General features: G+C 45.9%; 1 protein-coding gene across 1 annotated transcript in view; it reads left to right on the forward strand.

The window, feature by feature from the left end:
- DNAH17 (dynein axonemal heavy chain 17) overlaps nt 1-16,011 on the forward strand; it is a 15,539,113-nt gene that overhangs the window by 10,204,027 nt on the left and 5,319,075 nt on the right. The gene's annotated exons all lie outside the window — the stretch shown is intronic.

Consider the following 16,011-nt stretch of genomic DNA (forward strand, 5'->3'; position numbering starts at 1 on the left):
AATAATTCTGTCATGAAGTACTGCTACTTGCTGAAAGGGAAAAAATATTAGAACAACATTGCATGCAGACACATTTCATTTTTCTTTTTGAAAATAACATGTGAAACACCATCAAATTAAACAAGGGGCAACATGTAATTTTGCATTGCATAACCAAGAATTCATAATTTAGTGTGCAAGCTTTTCTATTCTACCTATTAAAAGGGCCAGATTCATCATTTTTTTTTTCAAATAGCCATTTTTTCTAACTGAGTGGGTTAACTCACACACGCTGTTCTAAAGGGCAGCTTGCATTGGAAAAAAAAATAATCATGTATATTTTCTAGAACACATTTTTTTAAAAGCACACGGTTGCATTTCACTAATTAAAAGCACATTCTATGATGGGTCTGTTTTATATTTTCTTCTCAACCGTTAAAGCACTAAAGCACCCTCCGTGCAAACCCTTATGTCAATACGACTGGTTGATTAATAACTTTCCGATCTCCGAGTCAGACACATTAAATCATGTGTTCAAAGGCAAACCCACACAAATTCGTGGACGCATTTCAAATAGAATGTTAAATGAACACAGCTTTTTTCTCTCCATGCAAGATGTTACTATTCTGTCAGCAAGCTGACAAAGCACATAGGCAGACCCAGCAACCAATGAAAAAGTCAAATCAAACCACCATCCAGCTAAACAATCACTGACTATTAGTGTCAGCTCACATAACCATGCATGTTAAACAGCATGTTAAAATAAATACTGCCGTCTCAAACCAAGATATTAACCCTTTGGCAGCTCAAACACAATCATTCCCCAATGTCTGCAGTACATGGGAAATTCAAGAACTTATCACTCCGCGTTTTCAAATAACACGCGCGCACATCTACAAAACATTTTCACCAAGCACTTGAAAGAGATCCAGCTCTCTCCTGCCTAACGGAACAATAGCATGCTCTGTACAAGCCATATCCACATGGCGCTATTCATAAGCCATATTTACAAGAAAGTCAACAAGTCCAAAAAATGACATGCTCTTCACAAGGCATATATACAAGGCGCAATTCACAAGGAACACAGCAAGTCAAAATGAGAACATGCTCCTCACAAGCCATATTTACATGGCGCTATTCACAAGCCATATGTACAAGAAAGTCAACAAGTCACAATAATGACATGCTCTTCACAAGGCATATATACAAGGCACAATTTACAAGGAACAGAGCAAGTCAAAATGAGAACATGCTCCTCACAAGCCATATTTACATGGCGCTATTTACAAGGAACTCCACAAGTCATATTACACTGAATACATTTCACATTGCACAGCATAAGCAAATGCAGCAAGCAATTTAATGGGCAATTTAAAAGCATTTTTCACACACATATGTACAATTGCATCAATACCAAGATGTAATTGGCTCCCTCATGTAATGTCACCCTTCAAGCCTGACAGTTCAAACACCAAGATGAAAAGCATTTCTTCCACCCTGCATAAGTCAAATGCCATGATGTACTGCAATCTCCTTACACTGCTACTGTCCAAGCCCATAGGCCAATTTTCGTGCCGAGTGCCAACCAACAAGATAAAAACAATACAGAGCACACAGGCTACGTGAACAATTCGTGACGCCAGATGTTATGACCAGATTCTCAGACCAGATAGAACCAGCTCACCAGAGCACCACCAACCTGGCCAAAACGTAACCAGCTCCCTCCTCAGGACCCATCTATCCAGGCACCTGGGTACCTACCTGAGGATGGGGAACTCACAATATACAAGCTCATATCATTAGAAACACCACTAAATCTATAGGGATTACTAGGAATACTCACTAATTACTAAGGACGTCCATGCCCTACACCACACTCATACCTCATAGTCTCGCGACCACATGGGTCCAGACTAATCTACCCTGGGGCAGTTCTGATTATTTACCATTACACACTGACCACAGTCACTGCTCACTCGGCACCTCCGCAATCCTGCGTGCCTACACACCGGTCTGCAGCCCTAGTGCTCTCTTCCTCACAGCCCGGTCCACAAGAGACACACACTGTATGCAAAAGTTATTCCCTGATTTAAACGCTCCTATTTCCTTTTGATCCATCAGTTGCTAAAGCATCTGGTTAGAAGAAAGGTTAGCTCTATCATAAGAATAACACATGCACACTGGTTCACTAAGAACTGGGGTATCTTTATTACAATAACAATAAAATGGGAATAGACACATACACAGATCTGCGGGGTCTCTGTAACTAACAGGAACTGTAAATAGACTGCACACCACTGAAAGAAAAAGGATTAGACATATAACAGGGACAAAGTTATCTGCGGGGTCTCTGTAACTAACAGGAACTGTAACACACCGCTGAAAGAAAAAGGATTAGACATACAATAGCCTAGGTAATAAAGACAAGATTAAGGTGTAAGTGTAAAGCAAACTAGTTTAGACTACCTCACCTATTAGAAGGAATGTTTCTCTCTCTCTCTGGTGGGACCAGGGCTCTCTCGCTCTCCCTCCGTCACCACAGCTTCACTCCTCTGGCTCAACTGCTTCAGCTAGCAGCTTCAACTCCTCCATCTGCTTTAATGCATTCTGATAAACTGGCAGCCCCAGCTGATAGTTCCAACTTTGTTCATATGACTGCTCTCTCCAGCTTCAGCAATCATCTGCCCTCTTTCTCCATTCCAGAAAACCAATTGAACTGAACTGTACTCTTCAGCTCCAGCAAACATTCTACTCTTCACTCTTCAAGAACCAAACTGACCACTCCTCCTCTCCTGCAATTCGCTAATATGGAATCCTCTCCCCTCATGGAAATTTCCAACAGAGGGCTGCCTCCCACCGAATTTCTGTGCTAGCTCCAGGGCTCTCCGCGCAACCGCAGTGCGCATCTGCATGTTACGTCTGGGCCCAAAAGACAAACACATTCTTCCGATAAGAACCAGTCCTGGCTGGTTTTCCCCTAGCAGACAACAGGCTTAACTATAAACATTACCTTTACCCTTCAAGCATCTCCGCTCTGCAGGGACAGAAAGCAAAATGGAGTCTTTCTAGTTCTGGGCCTTGTAGGCCTGAGAAGGATGAAATAACCCTTAGCTCTGTCAGAATACCTACACAAACCATACCAATATGTAATATAAAGTCAGGACCACAGGATCCACCCTCTACTATAGGCAGGATAATGAAAGAACACATAATTATGTCAAAGCCAATAGGCAATAGATGGATTAGATCAAGAATAAGGGATCTATCATCATATAAAGCAGCTATCCTCTTCTAGGTCTGAAAGAAAGGGCTTAAAAGGGCCAACACAAGGTAAGAATGCAGATCATAGATGTTAGCAAGCTTAAAGTCTTCATCACTCCGAAATAGCGCCAAAAACCATGTCAGAACAGATGGTATAACAGCTGGCTTAACACGCCCTCTAGAGTTTAGCCCGAAGACTGCTCTTGTCCATGCTACTAGGATAGCTGGTCTATCGGTTGCCTTACAACCAATCATCAATAAGGGTTGTTTGGACTGATACATAGTGATCACTAGAATAGTGAGCACTGCATATCAGGCCAACTTCTCACATTGGTGAGCAGCGGTTGGGATTTGAGCTTGCTGTTGTTTTACCACACGTATCCTAAGACTATCATTGTGAAAGATCACATAAGTACTTAGGTACATATAACTTAGCTTAGAATACTCTGAGTTCTACTGAACCAGCTGTTGTAGTTCAACAGGGCCTAGCACACCCTGACTACAACTCTTAGCAAGGGATTAGTAGGCAAACAAATAGTGTAGGTAGGTGCATCACTTACACCACACTAGAAGCATGTCTAACCACGGAGAGTCTTCACAGACCCCTCTTGTGGTTGTGGACCCTCCACAGGTCCCTTCCAGATATGCTGCTCTCAGCTTCCAGGAGATGAGACAAGTGTGTACCTCCAGGAAACTAAAACAGGGTTCTAACCCTACCATTCCTTTTCTGATTGGTTTCTTAGAGACTTATGATGCTAGGAGGGCTGCTAACACAGATCCTTCTCTTCCAGATGGGAATATGCCCCCCTTACAGGGACCCTTTGGTAACCCTGACCACCCCCTCCAGGAAGCAGATGATGCTGAGGAGGAGGAGGAAGATGAGTTATCAGGGGATGAGGAAGACAAAGGTCAGGTAGAAGTCAGTAGACTCACTAGGACCAACTTAAGTAGGCATGAGAATGGATTTGGGGGACCCCCAGGGCCACTCTCAGGCAGACTTAATATTGGGAATGGACGAGATAGGTCTCTTTCTAGAGGTTCTAACAGATCCATTCGAACCAATGGCTCTCAGACCTCTTCTCATAGAGGGATGTCATCCCCTAAGAGAAGGGAGCATGAAGCTAAGATGAGGGAAGCCAATCTGAGGATTGAAAGGGAAGAACTTGCCCTGGCCAAAGAGAGGCTTGCCTTTGCTAGAGAGCAAAAGTTAAGTGGGTTAGATCTCACTGGTGGCAGCATTCTCCCAAGAGAAAAGACAGGACTTTAGACACTAGACACCTGAGTAAGATAGTGCCCCCCTTTAAACAAGGGGATGACATCCACAAATAGATGACTGCTTTGGAGAGGGCTTGCACTGTACAGTGTGTCCCCCAGAGTCAGTGGGCAGCTATCTTGTGGCTCTCCTTTGAAGGTAAATGTAGAGACAAGCTCCTCACTACTAGAGCTGAGGATGCTAACAATTACCAAGTCCTGAAAAATACACTGATAGATGGGTTTGGCCTAACCACTGAGCAGTACAGGTTGCTGTTCAGGGATACCCAGAAAACTCAGTCTCAGGATTGGTCTGACTTTGTGGATCGTGCCACTAAGGCTTTGGAGGGCTGGTTGCTGGGCAGTAAGGTTACTGATTATACAGGATTGTACAATCTGATCACGAGGGAACAGATTTTAAACAATTGTCAGACCCAGTTGTTGCATCAGCACCTTGTTGACTCAGATCTGACCTCTCCCCAAGAATTGGGAAAGAAGGCAGACAGATGGGTCAGAACAAGGGTTAAGCAGAACCAGGGCCAGAACCAGGGTGGTCAGAAGAAAGCAGACCAGAAGGGTAAAGATACCAAAGGTGAACAAAATGACCAGAAGTCTTCAACAGGTCCCCAACAACCCAAAGAGGGTGGGGGTCAGGCTTCCCAGAAGAAGAAGAATCAAGAAGGCCAGTCTAAAAGGTGGTGCCAATACTGTAAAAGTAAAACTCACTGGTTTAGTGAGTGCACCAAGAACGGAGGGCAAACTCCTGCCACTGCACCTAAGGCAACTGCACCCCCTAGTACCGCCAGCAGTGGTAGTGCACCTCCCAAGGGATTAGTTGGGTTAACCTTGGGTTCTGAGGGGTATGACAACTTAGTTGGCACACTCACTCAGGCTGTCCTTGTCTGTACAGGGGATGTGGATATATCCTCTGATGTCAGTCCCAATACTTTGGGCAAATACAGGCAGACACCTTTGATAAATGGCAAAATTGCTCAGGCCTATAGGGACACTTGTGCCAGTGTCACCATGGTGACACCTAACTTTGTGGACCCTGGACAGATCATGCCAGGTACAGATTTCCTGGTGACCAATGCCAGCAACGTCACTACCAGTCATAGTATGGCGATTGTTGCTTTCTCCTGGGGAGGGGTAAATGGCCAAAAGAAGTTTGTAGTTAGTTCAGACCTCCCAGTGGATTGTTTGTTGGGCAATGATTTGGAGTCATCACAATGGTCAGAAGTGGAGCATAGGACTCACATGGAGATGTTAGGCTTGCCAGCACATGTGCTTGCTGTGACTAGGTCACAGGCCAGAAGATGCCCCACTGAACAGGTGCTGGATCCTGGAACAATGGACCAGACACCTTCCAAGAAGAAGAGCAGTAGGGTTAAGGCATTGCTTTCCCCCTTGCCCCAGGTTGAGGATCAAGTCTCAGAGGAGGCTGACCTACAGGAACTGAGGGAAACTGAGCCTAAAGAATTTGAACTTGATCAAGTTGAATTTCTGGGCTCAGGGGGACCCTCCAGAGCAGACCTGGGGAAGGAACACTTAGCCTGCCCTTCTCTTGAACCCCTCAGACAGCAGGCTGCTGCTGACGCTGCAGGGAACGCCACAGGTGCCCACAATAAAACTGGGAAGATGGACTCCTATACTCTGAGTCAAGAGACCCCAAGCCTGGTGCAACCAGGAGGCTGGTCATCCCCTTGTCTCTGAGAGGTTTCCTTCTCACCTTGGCCCATGAGATTCCCCTTGCAGGTCACTTAGGCCAGAACAAGACTTGGGAGAGAATTGTCTCACACGTTCACTGGCCTCACATGAATGAAGATACCAAGGAGTTTTGTCGCTCCTGTGTCACTTGCCAAGCCAGTGGTAAGTCAGGTGGCACAACAAAGGCCCCCCTTATACCAATGCCTGTGGTGGGGGTGCCCTTTGAAAGGGTGGGGATTGACATTGTTGGACCAATGGAACCCCAGACAGCATCAGGGCACAAGTTTATACTGGTGGTGGTGGACCATGCCACCAGGTATCCTGAAGCTATTCCCCTTAGGACCACTACAGCACCTGTGGTGGCAAGAGCCCTAGTTGGAGTGTTCTCCAGAGTGGGCTTCCCTAAGGAGGTTGTCTCTGACAGAGGTGCAAACTTCATGTCAAGCTACATAACTGCTATGTGGAAGGAATGTGGTGTCAACTACAAGTTCACCACACCCTATCACCCACAATGCAATGGGCTTGTTGAAAGGTTCAACAGGACCCTAAAAGGGATGATTCATGGACTACCTGAAAAGCCCAGGCGTAGATGGGATGTCCTGATTCCCTGCCTTTTGTTTGCTTACAGAGAGGTCCCACAGAAGGGGGTTGGCTTCAGCCCTTTTGAACTTCTGTATGGGCATCCTGTGAGAGGACCCCTGTGTTTGGTGAAGGAAGGATGGGAGAGACCTCTCAAAAACCCTGCAACCAGCATAGTGGACTATGTACTTGGTCTCCGCTCCAGGATGGCTGAGTATATGGAAAAGGCATCTGAAAACCTTAAGGCCAGCCAAGAACTCCAAAAAGCTTGGCATGACCAAAAGGCTGTCCTGACTGTGTATCAGCCTGGACAGAAGGTGTGGGTGTTGGAGCCAGTGGCCCCAGCAGCACTCAAAGACAAATGGTCTGGGCCCCACACAATCCTTGAGCAGAAGGGAGAGGTCACCTACCTGGTGGACCTTGGAACCCCCAGAAGCCCCCACAGGGTGCTTCATGTGAATAGGCTCAAAGCATATGTTGACAGGAAGGACATGATTTTGCTCATGGCCACAGATGAGGGACAGGATGAGGAGAGTGACCCTCTCCCAGACCTGCTCACTCAGAATCCTGATGATGGGTCAGTAGATGGTGTTGTCTTTTGTGGCAGCCTCTCTGAACATCAACAGAAGGATTGTAAACAGGTTCTTCAATCCTTCAGACATATGTTCTCTCTAACACCCAGTCAAACCAATTGGTGCACCCATGAGATTGACACTGGTGACAGCCTGCCAGTCAAGAGTAAAATCTACAGGCAGCCTGATCATGTTAGAGACTGCATCAAGACAGAGGTGCAGAAAATGTTGGAGTTGGGAGTCATTGAACCCTCAGATAGCCCTTGGGCTAGTCCAGTAGTTCTAGTGCCAAAGCCTCACACCCAGGGTGGTAAGAAAGAGATGAGGTTTTGCGTAGACTACAGAGGTCTCAATGCAGTCACTAAGACTGATGCCCACCCAATACCAAGGGCAGATGAGCTTATAGATAGATTGGCTTCTGCCAACTACTTAAGTACATTTGACCTGACAGCTGGGTATTGGCAAATCAGGTTAGCTGAGGATGCCAAGCCCAAGACAGCATTTTCAACCCCTAGTGGACATTATCAATTTGTGGTAATGCCCTTTGGTCTGAAAAATGCACCTGCCACCTTCCAAAGGCTGGTGAATCAAGTTCTCACTGGGCTGGATGACTTCTGTGCAGCATATCTTGATGATATAGCTGTCTTTAGTTCCACCTGGGAGGATCACCTGGTCCACCTGAGGAAAGTGTTAGAGGCTCTGCAGAAGGCAGGTCTCACTATCAAGGCCACAAAGTGCCAGATAGGGCAGACACAGGTTGTATACCTGGGCCACCTTGTAGGTGGAGGCCAGGTTCAGCCACTGGAGAGCAAGATACAATCCATCAGGGATTGGGCTCCTCCAACCACCCAGACTCAGGTTCGAGCTTTCTTGGGCCTGACTGGTTACTACAGAAAGTTTGTCAGAAATTATGGATCAATTGTGACTCCACTTAATGAACTGACAAGTAAAAAGATGCCAAAGAAAGTTCAGTGGACAGCAGGCTGTCAAAAAGCATTCGATGACCTAAAGCAGGCCATGTGCACAGCACCTATCCTCAAGAGTCCAGACTACTCCAAACCATTCATTGTCCAAACAGATGCTTCTGAGTTGGGTGTGGGAGCTGTTCTATCTCAACTGAATTTTGATGGTAATGACCAGTCCATTGCTTTTATAAGCAGAAGGCTGACCCCCAGAGAGAAAAATTGGTCAGCCATTGAGAGGGAGGCCTTTGCTGTGGTTTGGGCCCTGAAGAAACTGAGGCCATACTTGTTTGGCACTCATTTCAAGATTCAGACCGACCATAAGCCCCTCTTGTGGCTAAATCAGATGAAGGGTGAAAACCCCAAACTGCTTAGGTGGTCCATTTCCCTACAGTGGATGGATTTTACAGTGGAGCATAGACCTGGCACTGATCATGGCAATGCAGATGGGCTCTCCAGGTATTTCCACTTAGAGAAAGAAGACTCACCTGGTCAAGGTTAGTTTATTGTCCCAAAGTTTGGGGGGGGGGTCATGTAGGAGAGTAGGGTCTGTAATCCTATGATCACCCAGATTTTTTGCTTTTGTTTCACTGGTTTACGACTTTCTCTGGCTGTGGGCCTGCTAATCAGACCCACAGCCTAGCTGTTCTCTCACTAAATTGACACCTGTACCTTAGGTGCATTATCCAATTGGTACTGGGCCACCTTATCAGACCCTGTAACTCAGGGCATAGGTGTACCCAGGGCCTACCAGGAGCTGAAGCATGTATTATGCCACCCCTGGCTGGTCATCTAAATCTGACACAACTGGCTGCACGACAGCTGGGGCAAGGTGGTGTAGTCACCCTTTGCTTTAGATATAGTATACCTATATCTAACCCTAAAATGGACACACAGATTCCTATCAGTCACTCCTATGGCAGGCCTTGAAAATCCTGAAGGCAGAGTGCTTGGAATCGTGTGAAATGGTGCTCTGGCATGAGCTGAGTCCATTTGCAGCTTGCGGAACCAAGTCCTAATAGCTGTTCCATGATAACGCATACCATATACTCTTAAGTGCATTATAATCCTCGCGGTTAAATGCTATCTTTGGTATCGCTTTATCAAAACATGTCGAGTAAGGTGTCATACGAATTGGAATACTAACCCCTCGCCAATTCTGGCGACGGGGTTAGCATTCCACCCTTCTAGAGGGACACGACATGTATGTAACTGTGAACCCCGGTTAAAGTTAACTCAAGACTCAGCATCACAAAATGAATGCTGCCACCACAGACACAAGTCTGACCCCCTGCAGCTGGGAGTCCTTCCACGAGGGGAGCTTGGACAAAGGGTTTCCTGTCAGGGGCGGTGCTAGCACCATCCCAGACAGGGTTTTGTGTATCCTGGGTAGGCAGGGCTTTACAGGAAGGTGACTGCAAGTGGCACCCCGGTGCTCACTACGCATCTGCCGGCTAGAACCAGTTCCAGGGGCACACCAGCCCCTGAGCTGGGGAAAGTCCGGCATGGGAGAGGGGTGTAACCACCCCCCTTCCTGGTCCCACCCCTAGGGCAGGACCTAGTCGCGTACCCACCCTTTTCTTTAGGATAAAGGCAGGAGCGGGGACCCTTCCAAATTAGATCATCTTTGAATCAAGAAACTACTTTCTACGAAAGGAACTCTCGACTCTTCTCAAGATTGCTCCCTTGTGGCTAAGGAGTAGTCACCCTGCATCCGCAGGCACCATCTAAGAACACTGCGGTTTGCTGCACGTCCTTCCTCCGGAATCCGACCGACCAGCACGACGAGACCCGGCTTCCCTGGCACCTCTGACCTCTACCTACCTCTACAGCTAAGCTAAGAACCGTAGGTGCAACGAGACCTCAAGGGACCGGCCATCATCAGAACTGCACAACTTCTATCCAGCACGACCGCCGAGGGATCCTCTGGTGAGTGCTTTGGGGTCTGAGAAGCCCCCACCCTGAGCAGCTCCAACACCGAAGTCCAGCCTCCCAGCATCCACGAGATCTGTGTGGGGCCCTTCTGCTTTTTGGCTGCTCACCGCGTTGTCTGGCTACTAGCCCGCTGGCTTGTGGCCTTCCCGACGACGACCGACGACAACAACACTACTGGTCTGGTTGCTCCAGACTGGCCCTTGCTCCCTTCCAAAAGAGGAGCACCCCGGACCCTCCTGGTCCACTCCAGACGCCATTTTAGGTCCACCGCATGGGCTTGAATTTGCCAAGACTTGTTGCCCCAATCCTGGGTCCAGCGACGTCGACAGCAGCAACCATCGTGGGACAGCTCGCACCTCCATCCTGGTCACCGACAACGCCTCCTGGTCCGTGAGACTGCAGAGCCCAGCGTCGCCCACTCACCTGGTCGAGGTGACACCATCCGGTGCCATCCTGGTGCCCATCTAATCACTGGCTAGTGATTCAGAACTTGGTCCCCTCTGCTTACAGGTGTCTTCCATCTTCGATCCAGGCTTGGATCCACCGAACAATCTTCACTGGTCGCCTGCCAGCAACTCCTTCTTTCAGGCTCCTGGTTCGTCAACGAGGATTCCCGACGTCTTTTCAGACCTATGCAGCCGCAGCCCCTGGGCTAGGTAACTTCGGCATTTCGGTGCCCCAGCATAGCCTCACTATCCAAGGGTCCAGATCCACTTTCGTTTTCAACCTACCTTATCGGGTTCGCTCGAGAACACTAACTTTGCTTTTACTGGCCTCCATAGACTTTGTCCCGCATCCCGCGTGAGAGTGCACACTCTGCACCCGAGTCCCCTAGGCCTCCTACTAGTAATCTGAAGGTTCAGTAGGCCAGTCCTAGCGATTCTAAACCCTGTGAGATTAGTACTTACCTGCTAGTAATTTCGCATTCCACTTTTGTAGTATATGGTTTTCCGTGCCCCTCGGGCATTTGTGTAAATTGTGCAACTTAAAGTATTTTCGTAAGAGTTTTGTTGTGTGCTTAGTACCCTGTCCTCATAAAGAGTACAGGGCTGTTGTGATCTAAATAAATACACTGTTTATTTTCATAACACTTGTGTGGTGTCCTTTCACTTGGTGTTCAAGGGGTATATGTGATGGTATAACAGCTGGCTTAACACGCCCTCTAGAGTTTAGCCCGAAGACTGCTCTTGTCCGTGCTACTAGGATAGCTGGTCTATCGGTTGACTTACAACCAATCATCAATAAGGGTTGTTTGGACTGATACATAGTGATCACTAGAATAGTGAGCACTGCATATCAGGCCAACTTCTCACACCTGGGTGATTGCATGAGTGCATCAGTAGTACATAGGTGCTTGCATGAGTGCATGGGTAATGCCTGTGTCATTGCATGAGTCCATGCAAAGTGCCTGGTTGATTGCAGAAGTGCATGGCTACTGGCTGGGTAATTGAAGGACTGAATGAGTAATGACTGGGTGATTAGAGGAGTGCACCGGTAGTGGTTGGGTGATTGGAGCAGTGCATGAGTAGTGCCTGGGTTATTGCATGAATTTGATCAATAGTGCCTGAGTGATTGGAGGAGTGCATGGGTAATGCCTGGGTGATTGCATGAGTGCATGGGTAATGCCTGAGTGATTGGAGAAGTGCATGGGTACTTTCTGGGTGATTACATGAGTGCATGGGTAGTGCCTGGATGATTGGAGCAGTACAAGCATAGTGCATGATGATTTTATAAGTGCCTGGGTGATTGGATGAGTGCATGGGTAATTGGAGCAGTGAATAAATAGTGCCTGAGTTATTGCATGAGTCAATGAGTAGTGGTTGGATCATTGGAGGAGTTCAAGGATAGTGCATGGTGATTTTATAAGTGCATGGGTAGTGACTGGGTGATTGGAGGAGTGCATGTCTACTGGCTGGGTAATTGAAGGAGTGAATGAGTAGTGTGTGGGTGATTAGAAGAATGCATGGGTAGTGAATAGTTGATTGGATCAGTACATGAGTAGTGCCTGGGTTATTTCATGAGTGGATGAGTAGTGCCCGAGTGATTGGAGGAGTGCATGGGTAGTGCATGGGTGATTTTATAACTGCTTGGTTAATGCCCCAGTGATTTCATGAGTACAGAGGTAATGTATGGAAAATTGGAAGAGTACATGAGTAATGCTTGACTGATTGCATTAGTTTATGGGTAATGTATGCATGATTGCATGAGTGTATGGGTTGTGCCAAGGTGATTACAAGAGAGGAAGAGTAGTGTGTGGTGATTTTATAAGTGCTTGGGTTCTGGTGGAGTTATTGGATAAGTCTATGGTTACTAGCTGGTTGATTGCAGAAGTGGATGGGTAGGGCATGGCTTATTGCGTCAGTGCATTGGTAATGCCTGCGTAATTGTATCAGTGGATGAGTAGTGCCTGGGTGATTGGAGAAGTGCTTTTTTAATGCCTAGGTGATTTTGTAACTGCATGGGTAATGCTTGGGTGATTGCATGAGTTTACAGGTAATACGTGGATAATTGCATTAGTGTATAAGTAGTGCCTGGGTGATTGTAAGAATGCATTGGTAGTGCCTGGGTTATAGGAGGAGTGCCTGGGTAGTGCCTGGGTGCTTTAATAAGTGCTTGGATAGTGGTGGAGTGATTGTATGAGTGCTTGGGTACTAACTGGGTGATTGGAGTATTGTATGGGCACTGCATGGGTGACTGTATGTGTACATGGGTGGTTCTTTGGTGATTGGAAGAGTGCATGGATAGTGCCTGGGCGATTGCATTAGTGCATGGGTAGTGCCTAGGTGATTGTATGAGTGGATGTGTAGTGCCTGGCTGATTGGGGAAGTCCATGGCTATTGGCTGGGTAATTGAAGGAGTGAATGAGTAGTGTCTGGGTGATTAGAGAAGTGCACAGGTAGTGCATGGGTGATTGGAGCAGTGCATGGGTAGTACCTGGGTTATTGCATGAGTGGATGAGTAGTGCCTGAGTGATCGGAGGAGTGCAAGACTAGTGCCTGGGTGATTACATGAATGCATGGGTGGTGCATGGGTGATTCAAGCAATATATAGATACTGTCTGTGTTATTGCATGAGTAGATGAGTAGTACCTAGGCTATTCCAGAAGTGTATTGGCAGTGCCTCAGTGATTTTGTAAGTGAATATGTGTTGTTTCATAGATTTTGTAACTCCATAAGTAATGCCTGGGTGATTGCATGAGTAGAAGAGTAATGTCTCGATGATTGAAGAACTGCATAGATAATACTTGGGTGATTGGAATACTGTAGAACTAATGTCTGGATGATTGCAGAATCATATGGGTACTACCAGACAGATTAAAGGTGTGGATTAGTAATGACTGGCTGATTTTCTAAGTATATAGGTTATGCTTCAGTAATTGAAGGACTGCATGAGTACTACCGAGGTGATTTCAGGAGGGAGATGATTGCTTTTGAAAAAATGAATAACTGCAAAAAAGTGACTGTAAACATTAATTCATGTTTATTACATTATTTCATCTTACCTTCTGTATTGAAGTAAATATCAAACTCTTTAAAACTATTTTATAGTTGTTTCATTGTAAATTAAATCTGAAATATTTCCAAACTTTAGTTGAACTTTCTGTAAAAGACAAGAAAAATACTATTATTGCAAATAATATTTTACATTAAGAACACAACATAATTTTAGAATTACATAACAACATATTCAGGTTTTCTTTTTTGCTGTTTTCAGATTCTATTGAATTTCACCATACACAGTGATTTCAATGTTGATCATTATGAAACAGCGGGCAAAAAAATAGAATCAATAAGATTGTAAAAGAAAAACAAATCTGTGTTCAAAATATTAACAAGTTCAACTATCCCTTTACATTTTCAAAAATAAACACTCTCATTTTCATTGGATATAATACAAACATCAAATATATAAACTCCTTCTTTCCATCACAATTTTCCAAATGCAATATTAATGAACCAAAATAAATTGCTCACATCTACTCAATAGGCGGAATGATGTTTCCAAAACTGTTTGCATTGAAAATATCCAAAATAAACTCATTAATTCATGTTGACATCTTCCCAATAGGCCGAATGATAGTTCTGAATTCATTTGCATTGAAAATATCCAAAACAAACTTGTTAATTCATGATGAGATCTTTCCAATGGGCTGAATGATGTTTCCGAATTCATTTGCATGGAACATTTCCAGAATAAAGTCATTAATTCATGTTGGCATCTTCCCAATAGGCTGAATGATGATTTCAGAACTTTGGCATCAAAATATTAGATATGAAATTGGTAATTCATAATTCAACCGACATTTCAATTCTAAATGGGTGTTATTACAGTGCGTCCATCCTTCAGTGCATCCTAAATACACAGTATAGTATGCAGATGTTGTACTAGGTCCATCATGGAAGATAATAGCCACTGCTTTAAATGTTCTTCCTGAAATTGACACTGGACTTGCCACAATTTTTTTTTTATTGTTTCCAATTTTCTTCCATCTGCTGTAAAACGTTGTAGCATTAAAATTACATATTGTCCAAATCTTTCGATAAATCATGATGACAATATTTCTGATTTGCAGTGAGTTAATTTCATATCGTGATTAACTGTTTCTACTAATTTATTAAAATACACTGTTTTCCAAACTGGTATTGTCAAATATATGAATCATTCAGTGTCTATTTGAGTGTTAGAAGAAAATGAACAGTCTTCACATTCATGTTCCCATCTGCAAAGTAGTCCAAACAGATTTTCAATTTGTATTCCTTCATCTTCCAATACTGCAAGCATAAACATAAGACATACTTGAGCATCTTGTTGTACACTAAGTGTAAATTGTAAAGAACCAGTACATATATCCAAAAGATGCCGTATGCCAGAAGCAGTGTGGGTTTTAGTTCTATCAGTATTCAACTTTTCAAAAATAATGTAACAAAGAACAGAATCTTTTTTCTCGATTTTCCATAATTAAATGCTGTAGATTTTCTAGAAAAAACACGATGTCCACAATTGCATTAGCATAGCAGTTGATACCGACGCTGTCATCGCACCCCACCTGCGAGACATCATCAACACATCCCTCGACACCACCATCTTCCCCGAGAGCTGGAAACACGCCGAACTCAGCGCCCTACTCAAGAAACCAACAGCGGACCCCACCGACCTCAAGAATTACCGCCCCATCTCGCTCCTCCCGTTTCCAGCCAAAGTCATCGAGAAGACCGTCAACAAGCAGATGGCCGCTTTCCTCGAGACGAACGGATCCCTCGACCCCTCACAGTCCGGCTTCCGAGCCAACCACAGCACCGAGACCGCCCTCATCGCCGCCACCGACGACATCCGAGCCCTGATGGACAATGGAGAAACAGCGGCCCTCATCCTCCTAGACCTCTCCGCGGCATTCGACACGGTCTGCCACCGCACCCTAGTACGGCGCCTCAGCAACGTCGGAATCCAGGACAAGGCGCTGGAGTGGATCACCTCCTTCCTCGACGGGAGAACACAGAGAGTCCGCCTACCACCGTACAAATCAGAGGCCACCGAAGTCATCTGCGGCGTCCCCCAAGGATCATCTCTGAGCCCCACCCTCTTCAACGTCTACATGAGCCCCCTCGCGGCCATCGTACGCAAACACAACCTCAGCATAATCTCCTACGCCGACGACACCCAGCTGATCCTCTCCCTGACCAACGACCCCGCCGCCGCCAGAGCCAACCTGCACGAAGGGATGAAAGAGGTAGCCGAGTGGATGACGACCAGCCGCCTGAAACTGA

Source organism: Lissotriton vulgaris, chromosome 7 (genome assembly GCF_964263255.1).
Source record: "Lissotriton vulgaris chromosome 7, aLisVul1.2, whole genome shotgun sequence".
Taxonomy (NCBI): Eukaryota; Metazoa; Chordata; class Amphibia; order Caudata; family Salamandridae; genus Lissotriton; species Lissotriton vulgaris.